The following is a 23,172-nucleotide window of genomic DNA, read 5'->3' as shown; positions in this document are numbered from 1 at the left end:
ATATATATATATATATATATATATATATATATATATATATATATATATATATATATATTCTAGGAGAGAACATAATTAATGTTGATACTAATGATATTAATTAATGTTTAAACTTTAGTTAATATCTTAATCCCCACAATAACAGTGATAAATTAAGTCTAACGTTTAGAGCTTTAAATTATTAAATATTCAAGGAAATATATTATTGATTTTGTGTAAAGCATTTCATAATACAATAAATTGAAATAATGAATTTAAGGAATTGCTATAACCCCTGTATCATAAAAAAGGATGGAACATTCTAAATTCGATGGATGAAAAAATATTAAAATTTCGTATATGATTTTATTTAACTAAAAACTCATAAAGCTAACAATTTTACTGATCTAGATAAAATATGTATTTTTTTTAATAATTCAGTAAATTTTAAGTTCTAAGGCAAATTCAAGGGATAAATAAACGGAATGCTTATGTTTAGTGTATTTATAAAATTCTAAATGAGTTTTGCTTTATTAATTACTTTAATTATCTCTTACGCCTCTATCTAATCAATATTATTTCCTTATTATGATTTAATATTTGACCCAACACTTTTAAAAATTACAAATTGTATTTGATTCATTATGTTTGATTGTGTATTAACTAATTTGGATTCTGTATTTAAGTTGGGTAATTACATTATTTGCATTGAAAGTTTATTAAAAACTATTATTATATAAAGTTTAAATAAGTTGATTCCTTTAAAGTACATTTTGATATTATTTGTTTTTGAGGAGGATTTACAAAATCATTGAAAATTTTAATTAATTTAAGTTTTTCTTGCTTCTGTATATTCATATCTTTAAAATTTTAACATAGTTATATTACTTAAGAATCAGTAAATACAATTTAACAGAAGGAATATTTAAAAACTGTTAACTGTTAAAAAACTGTTAAAAAAATCTACCTGACTTAAAAAAAAAATCATTTTTATTAAAGCATGATATCTCCACAAACAGAAGCATTAAAAACAAGGGAAGATTATTATCTATTTTCATTTTTCTTCATATATGAAACAAGAAAGTTATGCAGTTACATAAATGTTAGCAGTTTATCATCAGTGCAGTGTAATCAGTATATGAAAGATTTGAGGAAGTTGTAAGCAAAAAATCCGTTTGATCTTAATTGGGCATATTGATTATTCTTTTTCTTCATTGTTCATAATAATATACTTATTTTAATTTCTTTCGTTTAAATTAATAGATTACACAAGTCCATTACTTAGTGAATTTAATTTTATGATTTCTTTTATCTTTTACAAAAAGAAGCATAGTAATGGGAATTATCATATATATCTAGCACTCAACAAAATATGAAATCATATTAGCTCTTAATTGATGAGAATATTTTGTGCCCTCAAAAAAGAGATAACATTAATTCTTACTTCTCATTTACTTTTCTTATTGTTTAAGTACACATTTTTTTTTCTTATTTCTTTTGAATGAGAAATAAAATACGTTTGAAAATGTTATTCAATATTTTTTAAACATATATGTAACACATATAAAATAACTGTAATTTTCTTTATTCTGAGTGCCTAATCAAAAAAAAAAAAAAATACCGATTTTCTTTCTTCTATTCTTTATTTCATAAAACCATGAACATTCTCTGCTCTAAATTCTTGCTTTAATTAAACTTTAAGTACGATTTCCCAATAAAAATTTTTGAAATAATTTAATTATTTCTTTAAGTATATATATATTGTTAAAAAATTAAATATTTAATACACACCTTGTAAAAATATAAGAAATCATGTCACCTATTATATTGGATTTTATTGTTTTAATCATCAAATTTTGGAAAATACCCACTAAAAAATAAATTTTTATGAAATTCTGTATTTTATTTCAACAGTTTGAACTATTATTTTATTTTCTTCCTTAATTTGCTTTGAAGTGACGCTTATTCCCTAATATTTCTTAGTTTTAGTAGATTTATCTATTTGTTATGTTTTAAAAAATTATTATCCCTAAATATGGATGTAATAATGATAATAGACGACAAAGTCAAATTTTATCAATTTGGAAAAATAAAAACATAGGAAAATACTTTAATTTTCTTGAATCATGTTACACGAGAAAAAGTGTTTGTTATCAAATCCGATTGCAGTAGTTAGTATTAATAGCATTACTAACATTCGTACCAATCGTATCATTTTCAATTGAATATCTCTGAACTATTTACTTTCCACATATAATTTTAAATTATTTAAGTTATTTGTGTTTTAATTTATCCAAATGATTTTACATGCTTGCAATAAACATAGTCGAAAATTTTAAAGCAAGAGTATGCCAGATGTATAAAAATGGAACTTCAGAGGGAATTTATTGAAGTCATAGATTCATAATTCCAGTTGTCTTTCGAAAGGACTTTAAAGAATATTGTATTTGTCGTAATATCTATGTATTAAAATACATAAAAAATATGGATTCAATTCTCGCTTTCATCCAAAGAAACCGATATAGCAAAATAGAAAAAAAATAATATTCTCATGGGAACTTATGATAAATGTATTCACTTCAAAACTGGCAGGCAAAATCCATTAGTAATCATGAAATCCTGTTGGGATTTATTGGTTGTCCAGTTCTAGCTTTATAACCAGACTTTATGAAGTTGCCCATTTCTTTTAGCAATGCGGTAAGGGCATTGGTTATGTGCATTTTTAAGGAGAAACCTTTACGAGATTTCTTCTGCTAGGGTTTTATTTTTTCAAAACTAGAGAGAGGGAGATGGGAAAAAAGCTTGTTTTATTTCTACTTTTTCTCAAAAAAATTGTTCTAGATTTCGTCCAAAGAGAAAAACATTAGTGATAATTTAGGAAAACACTTATTTATCTTTAACTAGATTTATAGAAGTATTTTTCCTTCAATTATTTTCCGTTTTATTTTATATAATGACTTTCTGCTTACTACTTTTTTATGCAATGTTAAAATTGTAAAACCGTAAATCCATTTTCATTTGGTATTATTTAATAAAACTTTTTTTGAAAAATAATATAAGTACACTCATTATAAAAAATTCGATAATGTAATATATCCAAGTTTCGATAATCATAATAATTATTGTATTTGATGTGTATTAAAGCGCGTTTGATTGTGCAATTAAATTCCTTAATTACCATTATTAACATTAAAATTCTGTTAAACTATTATTACATAAAGTTGAAATAGTTTGGCTCATTTGAAGTTTCTTTTCCACGTTTCCATTTGAGGAAAATTCACAAAATCATCGTACATTTTAGATTAATGGAAGTTTTTCTTGCTGTAATGTTCATAACTATAAATTTAGCATAGGTTTCAAAACTAACTTTATAAATTTAGCATCAATGTTCCAATGTAGATTCGTATAATGTTTAGTTTATTTGTGATTACACATTTCAAGGTGACTCTAAAAAAGATTTGCTTATAAGTAATATATGATATGGTATCGATTCCATGAATTTTATTTTTGCAATTGTTGTTATTCATTTAGAATTATTCTAAGATTTAAGTTTTTTCGTCAAATGAAAAAAGAAGGTTTATTCTAAAGTGGTTTTAAATATTCGAAACATCGTCGAAATAAAAATTATTTAATACTGTCTATTTTTTTATGGTAGGAGAGCAACTAATTTTATTAAAAAGAAAAATGTGTATAATTACAGAAAGTACAGAAAAAAATTAAAAATAACTTATGTACCAAATGAATTCGGTATATGAAGCATTTAATTTATTTAATATTATGTGTCGAAATGATATTTATAATTGTATTAACTATAACAACTCAATAAATAAAACTAAAGTCTAAAGAAATTGGGTAATTTATCCCCATATAATTTTAAAACTACATCAGAAAACACAAAAATTGAAAAAAGGGCATTCATTATTTTTAAAAAACTGTCATAAACTTAAGAGATACGATTTGAGATATACGAAAATCATAAAATAGAAATTTTTCTATGTAAAGGTTTATCAGTTACCGCTTGGAATATTTTTGTTCAAAATTTTAAGTTGTTATCTAAGAATTTGTTGCGAACATTTGTTTTAAAGAATAGAATGTTTATACAACTATAATTTTCTAAAATTATTTATTTTAATTAACTATATCTAAATAAGAAGATAAGCCCTATAAAGTCTAATTTTAATTCCATAATAATAAACATAAAATGTGGTATTTCTTCAATTTACAATAAACATAGTTCGGTTCTCACATTTCTAAATTCATTTATAAAATTTCAAGAATAAAACTTATTTTTTTTTATTTCTTTGGTTTTGATATGAATTTTCCCTATCGGTCAGATAAATATTGTATGGAGAAGATTCTTCTAGAAATTGGGTGAGGTGAATTCTTCTGATTAGTTGGCATTGACTCCCTCAAATAATGAAATCGAGTGTGCGAAGACGAGAAAGGGTTATTCGAAGACGATACTGAAGTGGTTAGCGTAATGACGTTTCTGGGGATTGTAAGAGATCGTTTGGATGTAAGAATCGAGAGAAAACTCAATCAGGGTTACGGAAACTGTAACTGAAGAATTTTATCGAATTCCTTGTTCTTCATGCGAGTGCATCAGACATAAAAAGTTTTTTTATTGTTCCGATAACTTCACTCTTGTTAAAATTTACTATTACGAATTGGACAAAAACTCGAGCTTTTATAGGATATACAATTATTTATTTCAAAAATATTTCAAATTTCTAATTAAAATCATTTTAATACTTTTGATTGTGTAGATTTCTGTATTTATGAATATTATGTTTTTCCATTAAGTACATATAGGACAACATAATTGAAATTGCAAGTTTTAAATATGATACATTTTGTATTTCAATTTCAAATGAATGAATTGTAAGGATGTTTATGCAGTTTATTTTTTCCTTATTTCTAAGAATATATATATTTAATTGCAATGAATCTCATTAATATGAGTAAATATAATGATTTCAATTATTTGTTAAATGTAATCCATATGAGTCGGCTATTTTATAAAAATGAATTAAACTAAATACTTTTGATTTTTTTTTCGAAACTCGAATAATGAAATAATTAAACATGAAATAAAAAAATAAACTAAAGATCAAAGTTTTAAAAGTGCATGCTGAAAATTTCCAGAGAAGTTGTTTGTTATTTTTAAAATAGCGGTACAAGAAACTTAAATTATGAGACCGTTTATCACGTTTTCATCCAAATAACATATTTATGGCAATGCATTATTTGATTATTTTTTTAATATATATATCTCTCTCTTAATAGAACAAGCAAATGCCTAAACTAATAAACCTTTGAAATCATGACTATATTTTTATATAAATATTATAAGATTAAAATATATTGGAAATAGCATTAGAAATTATTAAAATAATGTTGGCAATTTGAATTTAAAATATTATATGTCCACATAAATGTAACAAAAAGTGACGTATAAATTTATTTTTCAATTAAATATTAGAATTATTTTTATTTTATTAACCAATAATTCATATTTATTTTAAATGAGACAAATAAATATATATATATATATATATATATATATATTTCAAATCTTATTTCAAGTCTTATTTTAAGTCTTATTTCAATATTTGATTTAAATCATCAAAATTTTAAATCAATATCGAACTTTTATTACAGATATTTTAAAATATATTTAAAATGTCATTTTTTAAATGTAAGAGACAATGAAATGTACTCATACAGCGAACACTGATAAAGCAGATAATAGATATGTAATTAATAAGTAACTTTATATAATTTGTTATTTGATTAAATATCAATAAAATATTTAATAGCACACAATAATAAAAAAAGTTTGACAGTATTTTCAAAATTATATTACATTTGTACTTTTAAATGATGAAAAAATAAACTATTATTAACGTAAAATGAGGGATTTACATTAAATGACCTTTCATAAAAATGGTGATATTAATTTCAATACGAATAAAATTACATTTCTTATCTAAACTAACAATTTTAAACTGTGAGCTATATAATTTATTTTTTATAATATTAAAAAAAATTAACAATTTGTTGTTAACATTTTCTTAACGATATATATTATATATTCTGTAAATTTCTAAATTAAAATCCATTAGGGGAAAAAGAAATGGTATTCTCAAATCTCTAATTATTAAATCCCTCACAGAAATTTATTGAAAAATAAGCAAAGAGCATAGATAAAGAAAAGATTTAAAAGAATCAAAACTAAAAAAATAAGTCAAAACAAGATTTATTTTAAAACTTAAAAGATCACAGATTATAAGATAGAATTTATCTATACTATATAGTATACAGACAAGATTCTTTCATAACAAAGATTACCAGCTTCCATGTCGAATAAAACTTTTTTTAACTCTATATTCCAATCGCAGATACATTCAAGATTTATTTAAAATTACTTTAAAACCCATTTCATCATATCCTTTTTAGAAATTTTCAATGTATTCATTGATGCACATCGTTCTGGTCTATCCGAATTTTATTGCTTTTTAAATTATGTTTCGACATTTATATAACTTGCCTCGATTCCGACGAATCTATTGCACTTTCATAGAAACTCTATTAGGAAATAAATATCTTACTTGAATGGGCAGGCTATCGAAATTCTAATGTACTCGGGAAGTCATTTTGGAATAAGATAGACTTATTGACAGGATGACAGGTTTTCCCCATTTGGTAGAATGAGTTTCTATTTCGACTTTCGCCAAGTCACTGGGTTGGAGGGTAAATAATTTATGAGCAAAGGTATTGGTTTCGCTTCTAATATTACCTTTTCGCTTTTTGTTTTGCTCAACTTTTCGGTGAAGAGGTGTAAGCTTATTGTTTATAACATGTTCATATACTCAAGAAAATAGATTTAAAATAGAAGGCGTCTTGAAAATGCAATGAAATTTGTGAAAAGATTTTGAGTTTGTTTCTTCAGTCAAAGAAACTATTAAAATTCCAATCATTCCTTGGAGCTCATTAAACCTCTTATGCTATAATGATTAAAATTTAAAGCAGCTATCAAAAACATTTTTGTATTTTTGACGAGACAACGTATCAATGTTATGATGTTGATGAAAATGGGACCATCATACATTTTTTGTACAGATTCTTCTGCATTGATGTGATTCACAATCAGAATTCTTCATGAAATTTGATAGTATAAAAAAATAATATTATTCCATGAGATTTAGCACATAATCAATGGTTAATTTCTGCGCTTTAGAATATTATATATTTGAATATTGAAATATAAATATTAGAATGTGGAAATTATTATATTATTATTATATGTAGATATTATTATATTATTATTATAAATTGATATTATTATATTATTATTCTATGTGGATATTATTATATTATAATTATATGCGGATATTATGTATATTAGAATGTGTACATATCGTACAAACATGGAATGCTAAAATAAATAGCGGAAGAAGCTTCATTTTCCTCTTCTACCTTTTCTACACTCCAGTTCCATTCTAACAAAGTCTACTTATCTCACACTCGATGCATTGTTATCTGATATTGCCAATCAAACTTACAAATGTAATTTACTAAGTTCATAAACAATTTACTAGAAAATGAATTTCCATGAAAACAGCATTAAATTGAAATATAAACAAAATGTACTCTTTAGTTTATAATATATTGATATAATCAAAATAATTCCCCCTAGCAATTATCAATGACGTATCTGCAGTTATTTTTTCCAATTCGTGACCCTGATTAATATAATGATTATCACTGCGAATCTATCAATGCCCTAAGTAAGCCATTAAGAGATAATTCTGTCAGCCATCTAACTCTCCGACCCGCCATGAAGGCACACGGATATAAACCATAAAAACTGAATGACCCTACCACCGCAACAGCAACATTGGCGGACACTGTGGTTCAGTCCTAAGGGCCGTCACCGGCAACGGTGCAACCCTCCCCGAAGCAATTACGTCCAGTCATCGATGGGAGGATTCAGATCCCCCACCTATTAGCGTACTCTCCAGGGTGGAAAGATCCAACCACCATACCGGAAGCATATCATCTTCATTTCGAGGTGCCCCCGGGGGTTGCCATTAAGAGATAAGAAAAACAAGAATAGATGGATTTCCAAATTAGCTAGAAAATGAATAAAAGAATAATAATTATAATTTAACTCAGTTTACGGAATGGCAGTACGCAGTAAGAAAAACAGATTTCAATTGATGAAAAATTGCTTGGAATGACAAAAACTGGTTTATCAAGTATGAAAGCTAAATACTTCAATTCATGTTCAATAATGTCAAATTTTAATAAAATATAATCCTACATCAATTATGTATAATAATAAAATCAATTTTTCTGGAAAGAGGGCTATTTAGGTGTTAGCTATTTCAAATAGATTTTAGGCAAGTATTCTATAATTTAACTTTCCACAACGCCTTTCGTTTTAGTGAGTTTCATTTCCATTTAAATTTAAATTATTTTAAGTTTGAATGTAAGAATAGTTCCAAGAAATGAATATGGATATAAAAAGATTGAATCAAAAATGTTGATTCCCATCTGAGAAGTCTGAACAAGAGTACAAAAAATGTTATTTTTTGGAGAAAACGTCTTTGTCAAAGTAATATAATAAGCAAGAATTTCGAAACTTCTGCGTATAGCATTTCGAATATTAAAAGATTTGGTTTCAGATAAATCAACATATATTACGATTCCCTAGTTATTCATAAAAATAATTTTTATTCAATTCTTAAACTTGTTTATGTAATCTTATATATTATAAAATAAAAAAAAATTAAGAAATGAATATTTTACGAAAACCAGAGAAAGCCATTGTATTGAAAAAAACTAAGTTGATTAGATATAAAATAAATAGTTTTCTACATGTGTGTATGATTAGTTATCATGTTTTTAGAATATAATTAATAGCGTGATAATGTGATATAAACATCAAAGAAATGGAAACTAGAAATCATGTGAATAAGAAATATCTAAGAAATTGTCACTCAGATTATGGAAGTAGAAAAAAAAAATCAAAAATATCTAAATAAAAATAATAAACGTTTTCGAATAAGATTATTTGGTTTACATATAAAAACGTTAAAAACATTTTTATAGCATTCAATATTCAACATTAAAACATTAAGCTAATTTATAATTTATTTTCATGATTTCATTAATATACCACAAACTATAGGAATATGTATATATATATATTAGTAACCAATCTAAAGTAAGAAATATTTTGAAAACGAAACTAAAATGAAAAAAAAAAAAACGAAATATTTTAGGAATCGCAACTAAAAATTATTTCTTATTCAAACTAAAACCAAATAGGAACCGGAAATACTTCATAGTATTTAGAGAGCGCAAATGCAGCTACTTCTAAAACACAGATGAATTGAGACAAAAGTTCTAAAATCAAGTTAATAGAAAAATCAAATAAACCAAATAAAAAAAGAATCCGGCCTGAAGACTTTTTCAAGGGTCACCCTCAGGCAGGGATTCAAAAAAAGAGATTTTTTTCTGTGAGGAAATGCAGACAAGAAAGTCTAATAATGGTTCCTCGGGACCCAAAAATTCCCTGAAATTAGGCCTAAGATATATACCATTTTAACAGAAAGGACAATACAAAACAACAAATTAGATGAAAATAACCACTAATAAGTAAAAATACAAAAACAAAATAAAAATAAACACATAAAACAGTTAAACCACTAAAGCAAAAACAAAAAGGAAAGTACATACCAGCAGCAGGCAAGGAAATTTTTAGCTATCGACTGTGATTCCCGCTTTTTAAAAATATATATATATATATATATATCTTGCCCTTTCAGTTACCTTAATTCTCAATTATATATCAAATTGCCTTTTATTTTCTTGCTCTTGCCTGAATTTATATGGGATCATTCATAGAAATTCATATATATATATATATATATATATATATATATATATATATATATATATATATATATATATATATATATATGATTCCTTAGAATTTTAAGCAAGAGCAAGAGAATAAAGGAAATTTCATATATCATTGAGAATTTAGGTGCCTGAAAGAAAAAGTAACAATCGATTTCGTGTCAGAGATTCATTTTTGAAAAATGACTCTTCCATATACCCATGAACTCAGCTAAATTTTCGAGTTAAGAATCGTGAAGAAAAATTAGATGCCTACATTCTAAAGAGAAAAGCAATCAAAAAGTTCTATTGATTGATTTTTAACTAAGTTCCTGGTGTCATTTATTTATAGCAGTTTCTGTGAGTTTTGACTCGATTAACGTTGATTAACTATGAAACTTTAATTTGGGTGATGTTTTTTTTTCGTGATAGTTAAACGGAAACGAATACTTGTGGACAAATTTAATGTGCTTTTTTGGTCATAAAGATATGAATTATTTCCGAAACATGTGTCATGTTAATATTCGCTTATCAATTAAATAGTATCAGCTCTTTAAATTGATTTTGACTTGTTGATAGCTCGATATAAAGTAAAAACAGTCAAAGTACGGATATTTAAAAGATGCTAGAACCTGAAAATACGAGATAAAAAATAAAAGTTTGCCGATTATAAAAGAATTAAATTTAATTTACTTTATTCGTTAATAAGAAACGTAGACTACAAAACTTAATACGCTAATCTGATTTTTGATTTGTTGATATTGTCTCTAAATGATAAAAAAATTCTTATCTATTATTGAAAGTTTTAATTATAATATTATATCGCTTTCTTAAAACTGGCTGGATTCACAATAACGCAGTCAATTTATCAACCTTTTTTTTTTTTTTTTTTTTTTTGAATTTGTTTCTGTGATTGTATCAAAATTAACTAATCTCAACAAATAAAAAATTTAAAGTAAAGCTTATTACCTTGAAAACCCAACTTGTTATTTAATGAAAAGTGTAAATCTTTGTTGCGTGTTAAAACACAAATACTCATTTGAAATCAGAATATTGTAATAAAAATCTTTATTTGATTTTTTTTTCTTCTTACATATTTCATTCATAAATTTTTTAGATTAAATACTGGTGGATAACGAATGATTCTTGACAAATTATGCCATTGATATACTACTGTTGTTCAATAAAATTAAATAGTTTGGATTTCAGCTGCATACGTATCTAAAAGCAGAGAGGGATTTTTATTTTAGTTTCAAAAAGGCAATGATTTTCTAAAATGGTAAATTACTATAAGAATATATGCATTTGTTTTGAAAAATATTCGTATGGAAGAAAATTCTTGAGGGACAAGCTTGATGGATATTTTTGTACAATTGACAGTTGATAAAGTTTGAACGTAATAATTTTGTTCTTCGTATACCCAGAAATTATTACAGGACATTTGATAGACATTTTTGAAGTGAGTAGTGCCTTTCTTGTCCGATATTTATATTAAATGTGATGCCGGCATTTTAAATATTTAAAAAGGTAACAAAACTCTGAAATTGAAATTGCTGGTCTTATAGAGACTGGACCTCAAAATAAAACTTTAAATGAAGGTATATTTGTTGAAGAGTGGGAAACGATTATATAACTATCTCCAGTTCAAACTCCAACAATTTTAACATGAATCACTATGAGATCTCCTCTGGTTTTAAACATCATTCTTGAACTCATCGCATGCTATAACGACATTCATTTTTTATCATCCTTTGATGATTATACCCTCTATGGAATCATATATCTAACATTTTCTTTATGATCATTTTTTAAAGTTCAATCAGTTTAACAAAGGTTCTAAGTTAACAAATAATAACAAGACTTTATCGATCACAATGTATTCATAATACGGATGAATTTAATTCGAACAATCTCATCTAATGAAAACTTGGACAGACACTTTTCGTGGAATATATTTCAGGAATCAATCTAATACTAAATTAATTTCGAAAATAGTTTGATGTAGTTTAACTTTCAAAACATTGGAAGGAGCTACTTATCAAAATTGGACATTTTGAGTACTGTAAATTCTACGTAAAGTTCGAAAGAACTTTCATTTTATGAAAGTTAACAGGACTGCATGTTGATGAAAAGCAGTTGTTTTAAAATATTAGATGTTCTTCAAAAATGTTGATGTTATCCTCTCACAGGGCCTTTGTACTGAAGATCAAATTTGTAGTTTCCTACTTGGAAGTATAAAATACAAAATCAATCAAGGAAATTGGCAAACATGAAGTGAAAATTCTTTTAAAGTTTTCAAGTTCACAAAGAGAAAACTTAAATTTTAGTTCTTATCCCGATATCAAAGCTAATATAATTCATTTTTGAAAGGAAGGAAACTTTCAAGGGAATAAAATATTTTGAATAAAGGAATGGAGCCATTTGATTTTTTTTTCTTAATGTCACTTCTGAAATAAGGTTCAATTTTTAAAATTCTATATTTGGGGATCTACTACATATCTTAATTAATTTTATCCATTTATCTTTGATTCTTTGAAATCCCTTACAATCAAATGCACATCTACTAATATTCAGATATGGAAATAATCTTTCACTGATTAATATGTATTGGCAAATTACTGCATATGACATTAATATATTTGCAGTCTTCCAAACTCTTCAAATATAGAAACTCTATTTATTATTCAATTATAAAGTTCAACAAATATTTTTGTCATTCATTAAAAAGTAATATGATCAATATATTTTAAATGTAATAAATTGTGAATTTTCGGTTGTAAAAATGTGTAATAAAGTAATACTAATTAGTCTTAAGATCAGCCTTAGCAACTAAACGACGGGAAAGTGGAATAAATTGGAAGAATAGTACAAATGCATTATAATACAAGATTTATCATTTAAATAAATTTTGCTTTCCATGAAATGTATTATTATAATGGATATTCCTGGAAATTTTACTTTCGTAATAACATAGGACAGATATTTGAAAGTTTAGTATATGTTAGCCTATTCTTTATGCTAGAAACCATAAAAATTCCACCGATTCTACTCAAATACTATTCAAGTTTATTTCCATCAATTTGCTTTTAAAAATGTTATATGTATCGCTGATAATGTAAAGAATATATAGAAAATTACAGGATATATGATATATAAAACTGACATGTAGGAAATATAGGATTTAGAAACGCTAGCAAATATTTTATAATTAGAACAATAGGGTGCTGTTTTGAAAGTATTTCTGAGGCATAAGAGGTTAGTTTCATTTAAATAATCAGATATTTCAAATTAAGGCTAGAATTTCTAAAATTCTTTAAATGAAAAACAACGATTTGATATTAATTGACTTAAAATATAAAATGATATTGACCATTTATTATTGGCTAATTGTATAAATAAAATTCTCAAAGTACTAAAAAATTACAAGAATTTGATAACGTTTAAAAAATTCTTAAAAGATGTTTTTCTGTGATTGTTTAGAGTTCAAACGTAATATTATCCTCCCAATTAGAAAATATTTGACAACAAATGAAGTTTTCTTCTTTATGTTAGATTACCAATTTATTTTTTTCTGATTTTTATAAGATAATGATATTTTTTGCAATGTTTCTCTACACAATGAGTATCTTTTACTTTATAATATACATTTCTTTTTCAAACAAACGGAATAACATAATAATATTTTTTCAATAAATATTAAAATTCTTTATTATTCGTAACTTGTTTGGAATAATTTTCGAGTTATGAAATCCTTTGAGGTTTAGTATTAATATATTTCATGTTCTTTTTTTTAATAGGTTAATCAATGATAATTAAATTTTGGGGAGATATTAAAATCATTTTTAATCATCGGAAATTGTCTTCGGTTAAATATGATTTAAATTTCTGCCACAATCAATAGTAATATTTTTGTATCTATCTATGAAATAATAATCTTAATTTTTAAGAACTTTAAAAATTATTTTGACATTTTATTAATTAAAAATACGAAAGGCTGAAATAGTAATTTGAGAATATTTCTAAATATTTTTTAAACTACATATTGTTTGGATAATTAATATATGAAATATTATTATCTATTTTGATAATATATTATATTTTACAACTCCAATGTATTGTTATCGAGCTGATAAAACAGTAATGTGTGTTTTTGCGCCTTTACTGCTATAATCCATTTTCAATTTTATACTCATAACTTCAAAATTAAGTGAACTTATTTTATTTATTTCAAAAATTAATAATACCGTTCCTCCTTAAGTTCTGGAAGGAAATAACTCCTACTCGAAAATACTTGTTTAAATTAAATATAAAAAATAATGTATGGCATGAAAATCCTCGCGACACTCATCGGGAATCGCTTTTCATTGATTGAAATAATCTTTCACGCATAAAAATCTAGAATCAATTACTGTACTTAACTGCAAGTAGCGCAATATCCACTAAAGATTACCGGCCTATCCAATCTGATGAATACTGAAGATTGCCAAGTAATAAGAATTTCTCTGAAGATGGTGCGACCAAGGATTTTCAATTATCTACGGCTTTCACTAAGTTCATGCATAAAAGATGAACCCAGTACTTGAATAGTGATGAGTTTCTATGCATATTAATTGTTTCCTTGTTTGCATTATACCACTCAGAGTAACAGGTGGCTTTGAAAGTCTCAGGAACCTATCGAGTCACAATTCTTGATAATGACCCGTGAGATGCTTGAGTTATTTATTTAAAGAATAATGCGAGAAAGGAAAATATTTTATTTGGTTAGACGCTTTGATGGCGATGTGTGATAATGACAGTATTATTTTGTCTCAGCATAAGTGAGACCAAAGCTGAGTGTTTCTTACTGTTTCATTCGAATTATTTTAAACTTTTTTTAATAAAAAAAATCAGTGGATAATTCACGAATTTTTAATGATAAGGGAAGGCAATATGTGCTTCAAAGAGCAAGAACTTTGTTTTGCAATTTTCTTTATTAACGTTATATATTGAATTGATTAACTTTTAATTTGATTGAATATATGTTATCGTCATACACGCAAGGACTAAGGGAAAAAAAACATCAAAGTTTCTTCCCATTCATATTCATTCATAAATATCTTTCAAATAGAGATTTTCTTTGTAACCATTAATCAAATTATTTTATATTAGATTCTTTGTAGATATCTACTATGTTGTGATAACAGATGCAATAATCACATAATTCACGTGTGTTTTATACTTAATATGTTTCTGCATATTATTATTCCAGATAATTTTACTATAAAATTTCAAAATAGAAAATTGCTCTGAAACGATTTCATATTATTATAATTACTTATGTGTTCGTAATTTATTTTACGTATACATACATACGTAAGATACTTATTCTTGTTCTTTTTACTGTAAATATTCTGGTATTTAATAAAATTCCCGTAACATGCCCATCAAACCGTTCAGTGACCATAATGGTTATAGATACGGAAATATGAGATGGCTTTCTTTTCTGCAATGTTTTAGGAAAGCAATAAATGATAATTGTTTTTTCTGAGCGGATTAATGTTTAAATGAAAATCCTTAAATTATGGAACATTATCGGAGATTTTATCAATAACAATACATCTATTTTTTAATTGAATTAAATTGGAGAAATGAAAAAAACATTGTGTGCCTTCAAAATATTCTATAATATATTTAAACGCATCATGTGAAATAAATGGTTTCATATTGATAATAAATATTGCAAATATAAATAGTAACTATTCGAAGCACATTTGTAACTAGGAAGGATTTGTTTACCTATTCGTGTTTCAAATTTATTTTTCTGGCTAAAATTTGGCTATTTTCAAAACCTAGAAAATTTAAAAACCCTACAATAAATTTAGCTAAGACCAAAACAGGCATAACTCAATTACGTACTTTGGCAATAAAATGGGATACCACAGATCTTAGCCCCAAAGTTATATAAGGTTGGCAATCGTATTAAAATATGATCCTCTATCTTAGTTATGCAAGAGAATGTTTAATAATAAAAGATTTATTGGTGTTTGAATAATGATAATATTATAGAACACAGAATACAGCCCAATTTCTTGGCTTAGCAGCAAGCTCGGATACCACATTACTCTTTTCCCTTGTGGTGAAGGGCTTATAATCCAGTTAACAGCTACGCAACACATGCAGTTGCTTATGTCTTGTGGTCTTTTTACTCGGCTGCGAACCACAAGGTCCCAGGTTCTGTCCCCGCTCATAACAATCCGCTCCATTGGTGACCTCGGACGATGAACCTTCAACCTTCGTACAGCTGCTGTGGCGCCATCTATCCACAGTAAACCAAAGTCATCAGACTCACTTGACGCAGCAACAGCAACCACTCACCCACACATGCTCGCCACAACGCTTGGTGCTTCTCAAATGGGTACAGGCACATTAGCCCCAACAGCTAAATACATCACCACTGAACAGCCAAATCGCTCGTCTCACCTCCGACTTACTGGAGGGTGAAGAGCTTATAAACCAGTTAACAGCTGTGAAACACAGGCACTTGCTTTTGTCTTGTGGTCTTGTTACTCGGCTGCGAATCACAAGGTCCCAGGTTCTGTCCCCGCTCATAACAATCCGTTACACCCTAAACTGATATAAGATTGACAATTAGATAAATAATACTTCTCAATCCTATTTCGCAAGATAATATTAAACGAAATGAGATTTACTTATGTAAATAAAGTACATGATTTAGGATTGTTATGAGTTTATTTTAAAATTTAAATTTATATTTGGTCCTATAATCTATTTAAACAATTAGCTTTCAATACGGGCTATACCCTATATATTTATCCAGAAGCTCTCCATAAAGGTGATGTCGGATTTAGAGGGAAAAGGGTTTTCAAATAATCAAATTATTCATACCTATTTAAGAAGCTATTATTATACTATGCTATAATTAGTAAATATACACCTCCGCTGGAGATGCATGAATATATTGTGTTGGAATTTAAATTCTTTTACAAATGCAGATACAGAAGAATCATCAAATTTAGCAATGAATCAGTCCAGCTCACAATTAACGAAGGATAAAAAATAAAATTCAGAAACAGATGTCATGTGTTCTGGCTTCAAAACTCTTTATCAGTTTTCTACTCTGCATTATAGGCAAGAACTGATAATTTTAGTTGTTTTTTTCCTCCACTGCATTTGTCTAGGTGTGAGTTCAGTTAGGTGTGAGTTCAGTTAAAAAGCTTATTTAATGTCCAAGAAAATGAACATATTTCACATCTATGAAAGGGGAGATTTGTGATTGATATAATTGAAACTGAATCACAATATTAATAATTGGCTATTGCTCAATCATCCTCAATCGCCTCACATGTTTTAAAAACTTCTGATTGAATTCGCGTTTACTTTTACATTTTTAGTTAGCAGCGATAATACTTTAAGATTTCTTTTATGTTTACTTAACAATTCTTAGCAAGCAGATAGATAAAATAAATATAGATAATATGTAACACATTTTATTGTTTGATATGATTAACTATTATCGAGGAGGAGACGTTGGATTTTTTTCGTTGCAAAATGTGCAGTAGTATGAACTTATGCTTCCAAAACAAAATTTGATCGATTGCGATTTAATAACTTTTATGCATTAATGCATTTTTCTTTCATCTAAAATTATTTGCTGTGATCAATAATTAAAATCAAACATCCACATTATCACCAAAAAGAAATTTCATCTCAGCAAACAACAATTCTTTGCTCTGAAAGGTGTATATAGAAACACTGAAATTCTCATAGAATGTAATTTTGGCTGGTTGTCAATTAGTTACTAAGACGTAATCAGTTCGAAAGTTGTATATTCGGAACTCAGATTGTAATTATTATGATTAATACAATGTGAAATATGTTTTCTCAAGTATTGATACTCTTTACAACTTATATCATATTTTGATCATTTTTGTGGTCGATTGTGCCTATATTCAGCAATTTAGTATTTAATTTTCTTTATATTAAAAATTTGTCATTTTAATGTATATTCACTCCCCATATATTTTATCATACCGGACAACCTTCAGTAGCTAGTATTTTGCCTGTATTTTATAGTTTGATTTCTTTCAAATGTGTAATATACATATGTCGTGGTCCCAATAGGAAAGTTAAGAAAATATTTCTCAAGAGATATTGAAATATCCGGTAGAATTATATAAAATTACTTCATTCGATGCTGGGGAATTTAAGCGACCCAATAGAAAAATTCATAGAAAATATAATAAATTAAATAAGAATATTAAATAAGAACATGAGTTTAAAATTATTTTTCATCGTTTTTATTCATTAATAAATTTTATTGTTCATGATTCCATTTACTATATAACATTCATTTTATATAACTATATTATTTATTTATTTACTATATAACATTTCTTTTTAATTTGGAATAATTATGCCATATGATATGAAATCTAAATATAATTAAGAATATATAATCATATAATTAAAAAATTCGAAATTCCTAATTAACATGGAGAGTACGCACATATATTAGTTTTCAGACCATTATTACATTACAAAAAATCCCGAAAAATTATTTAAACCATTTTTGATGTAAATTATGAAAGAAAGGATAAAAAACATCGTTAAAAGAGAAAAACATCATAATTTATTCAGAAAATGCTATGGTAGATGATTATAAAACCACAATTATTTCTAAATATCTCATTTTGTCACAGTTTAAAAAGAGCAAATAAAAAACTATTTCAATCAGATGAATCTTTTGAAAAATAAGAACCAGACAGTTGAAATAATTTCCCTATTTTATGAATAATTATTTGAAAGAAAGCTAGACTTTATCGAAATTATTTTTTCACTAAGCAATTGTACAATGCTGGCCTTTCATTTTCTCGATGGCATTGATCCAATTCTATTTTCTTTCAAATAAAAGAAAAAGAAATGTTCGCTCTCAAATCTTCAACATTTATGACAATAACCTAGTTAAACGAAAACGAAAGAGAAATATCTGACAAAGGGTGCGAAAAAAAGTACAGGAAAATAAAATCCTACAATACGGATATGCGTAACATTTTTGCATTTCTGAGATATGAAAAACATTTATTTTTTTCAAAACATTGTTCTTTTCTTCCTTAATTTTTTTTAAATGCATAACAGGATTTGAAACATTTTTAAATTGGAAGTTAAGATGAAATTGAATAATTTAAGGACAATTTTGAATAAACATATGAGCGATTTATTAGTTCCGTTTATTATAAATCCAAGCGATACAATTCAAAAGAAATAATTAAAAAGATGATAAAAAGTTAAAAAGACGCAAACGATATTTTAAAAATATTATTTTTTTTTCCTTTTTTTACTCATTAATTTCATAATTGCAACATTTAAAAGCATTTGAAAAAAATAATATATTATGTTTGTATGCGAAAGAAAGTAGCAAAATATAAAAATACGGGGAATAAAATTTATATATTACAATATTTTTTCCTTCATCCGATATGTTAATTTATATGAATATTGATGACATTATGATATTATTCTTGATATAATTATTGAATTTTCAAGATACTCAATAAAGTATACTTATCATTCAATTTTATTTTCTGCTATAGTGAAAATTTAATAATTTTTTATATGTACATGCATTCCAGTAAAAAATGAAAATATTCAAATGCTAACAAAAAGTTTGGTATTTGAAGATTTGTGTTGGAAGATATATTTGAAAAACTTTTAAACTATCACTTACTGTTTTCAAGGATAAAATGTAATATTTTCATTAATTTATTTCTGTTCTTGCATAACAATTATGCAATCTAAATTGCATTTTGAGAAAGACTGAATTTTTAGAGTATTTTCTTTCCTTTTACTGAAATTTGATATAATATATGAGCACTTACACTTACAAAAAGGGAAAATTAAGCATATATGGTATGTTAGATATTTGTTAGAAATAATTGAAATAGTTTGAAGTTATTAATGATGATAGATACATTTTAAACGAATTATAATTCTTATTTGATTTAATTTATAAATTTACATGGAATAAACTTTGTCTAAATGTCATATGAAAGCGTAACAGCAGATGAATATTAATACTAAAATATTTTAATTCTATAGTTTCAATTAATGAGGTTTCGAAGTGAAAATTCCTTCAAACAATGAAATATTCAGAAATTTAAATAACTGTGTTTTTATGACAATATTCATTAAGACTTATTATTTAATAAAATCATAGTAAAATAATAGCAATGCTTGATTACACCGACTTTTAACTGTATTGCAATTATCAATATCTTGATCTACAGTTGACAAATTTGTTTTATCCAACATTATCGGATATAATATAAATTTAGTTCATGTTATTTTATAAAAGAATATATTCTTATCTTTTATAGAATTTCATTTTTTAGAATAAAAAAAATCATTTTTCTTAAATCAAATTTTGCATAATGTGATTTCAAGTATAAACACTTTATAAAAACATCATCATAAAAAACTGAAATATACAACAAAATCTACATATCCCCGATTTAATTCTTAAATTCAGGAATAAAATTACCTTTTTTGATCTCATGAAATCGCAGCACATATTTTGTTTGTAAAAAGCTAAATTTCATTAAGAAAAATGTTATTCGAATGAATTTAATTATGAAAATGAACTGACCGATGTCAAAATGGATATTTACAATTCGATGATTATTCATAATCTTCATCGATGAATATTCTTTTAAATATATGCAATGGATATATATTTATAATTTACCTATGTTATATAGAAAAATATTTTTTTTCAATATGAAATATTAAAAAAATTATAAAATTATACATTCCGTAATTTTCATTTATCATGCATTATATTGAAGCCGCTTTTCAAAATAAGAGAAAAATGAACTTCATAAAGAGTATTTAATGCATAAAAATAAATGTACAACAAATTATACTTAAATTTTATCCCAATAATTTTGATGCCGATTATTATCAATAATATATGCAGTTTATTCAAATATAATGGGAAAATGAACATAGTGTAAAAAAATGCTTCTTCTTTTTATTTAATGATACTAAAATTCTTTCTTGTATTTTTGAGTTTTCAAGAAAATAATTTAAATTTATCTTTCCCTATGTTAGGAAAAACTTCTTATATATTTTTTTTCATATTATAATTCTCCGATAAAAGTTTTTACAAACTCGTAGACTTTAATGAAGCAAAAGGTAATTCATTCAAAATTTGTCAAGATCTTATCTTAGCCCTACAGCTCATTTCCAATTTTTATCTGCTCCTGTAAATAAATGAAGTCTATAAAAATGTCAAAAGTTCCTCTAAGGCACAAATTTTATGCACTTTATTGAGCTTTTTAAGGCATTTTAAAAGGGAGAAAACGTTACCTAAAGGTTTATCGATGATCTGATTCTTTCATATAATTCAAGTTCCCCACGTGGACTTATAATCAATTTATGACAATAAAGCAGTAGTTTCCAATGTATTAGATTCTTACCTAACAACTCAAATTAAATCCCCAAAGGCAAGAACAAGAAGTTTTCTCCAATGCGTATATAGTTTAATACAATTTGATGATACCGCGTTTTCGCATGCATACATGGAAAAAAATTGAAATCACAGAAAAAGGGAAGAAAATTATATTCAAATAATTTTCCTTTTATTGAAGTCAAATCGAACAGAATTTCATTTTCCATGATTATTTTCATTCAATCATTTTTCACCGTCCATTTCTTAAAAATGTTTCTATGCTCCATGAATTCACAGCGGGTTTGTCAACTACATGTGCCATTAAACACAACAACAACATGTTCCATTTATATATATATATATATATATATATATATATATATATATATAAGAGTATTTTATATGCTGTACCGTGATTTCGTGTATAAGGAATTGTTGTTTGATGAAAGGTAAATGTTTCCATAATTTCGTGATTTTCATATTGATGAAAAATATATTTTTTTCTTGGTTTTTATCGAAATATGCCTTTATTACATATGTCAAGTAACTACTTATATTCAATTTGTTTCTGCAGATGTCATTAAAATTTGATTTCCATGTTCAATTTGGAACGGGAAGCATCCCTTTATTTAAGATTATTAATAAATAATCCTGTATTCTGATTATTTTTTACGTTTTATTTTTACGTTTCATTACTCGTTTAAACTACTTTATTAAGAAAGTAGGAGAAAACAATACTTTCATAAATCCAACTAGATATAACACTGGAATTACTATTAATCCACATTATAGCAATTTATTTTTAAACACTAATTACATTAATAATATGAATATATTAAATTTAAAAATTTACCGGTGTAAATTTAATGCTTAATAAAAGAGGAAAACTGTCAGACATTTTGTTCATAAACAGCATTCAATAAAATTACTGTATTGCATTAGATGCCCAAACAATAAAAATACATTAAATCTGGAATAAAAACATTCCTGATATTCTAAATAAAAGACATTCTAAAAATATATTTTTTTTAAATATGTTACTATAACTATGGACTAGTTTTAAGAATAGAATTGAAAGTAGATTTTCAAGTAGAATCACTAAACCTGTAATTGAATGAAATTTTATGAGAAAGTAGAATGTATTTATATTTGATTTTGGAAAATTTATATACTAGTAACAAATATACGGATAAATTTATATACGGATTATATCCTATAACAATTTTATATTAATTTATTTATTTTCTAATATTTATGTGAAATATCCATAACTAGAAGAAACTATATTGAAAGAAAGCAGGTTTGAACTACTTCAACCTACAAGAGGGATTATGATTAAACTATTTGAATGCTCCGACAACGTAGACTAGAAATATCGTTGAGTCTTAATGTCATTCAACGACAATGGTACAAATCTTTACTTTTGAGATACTCCCCGTTATCGGCAAGAGGTGACTTGACTCCACACCGTTTACTATATTCATCAAAACGGCAAGCACATCATACCAGATGTTCCCTTTCCATATTTTTTTAATTGCCCCCTCCTCCATAAACTGAACAATTACTCGTAAAAGAATTATATTTTTAAGAATTATATGATCTCAAATGTATACAGCATATTAAATACTTTTAAACTTTCTATTAACACTCTGTTACAAATCTCTATTCTTGCTTTCCAACGATGTATTTAGTAATTTTTTTATGAAGTTTATAATGAATGGAAAATGATAGAATTTCCTAAAGATTTTAATGAAAGCACATATTTACGATCCAATTAGTCTTTTATAATTCAAGCATAAAAGCCTTAAAATCAATGCATATTCACCTTAAACGCTGTG

Source organism: Argiope bruennichi, chromosome 8 (assembly GCF_947563725.1).
Source record: "Argiope bruennichi chromosome 8, qqArgBrue1.1, whole genome shotgun sequence".
Taxonomy (NCBI): domain Eukaryota; kingdom Metazoa; phylum Arthropoda; class Arachnida; order Araneae; family Araneidae; genus Argiope; species Argiope bruennichi.
Note: the sequence above shows the minus strand (reverse complement) of the source record.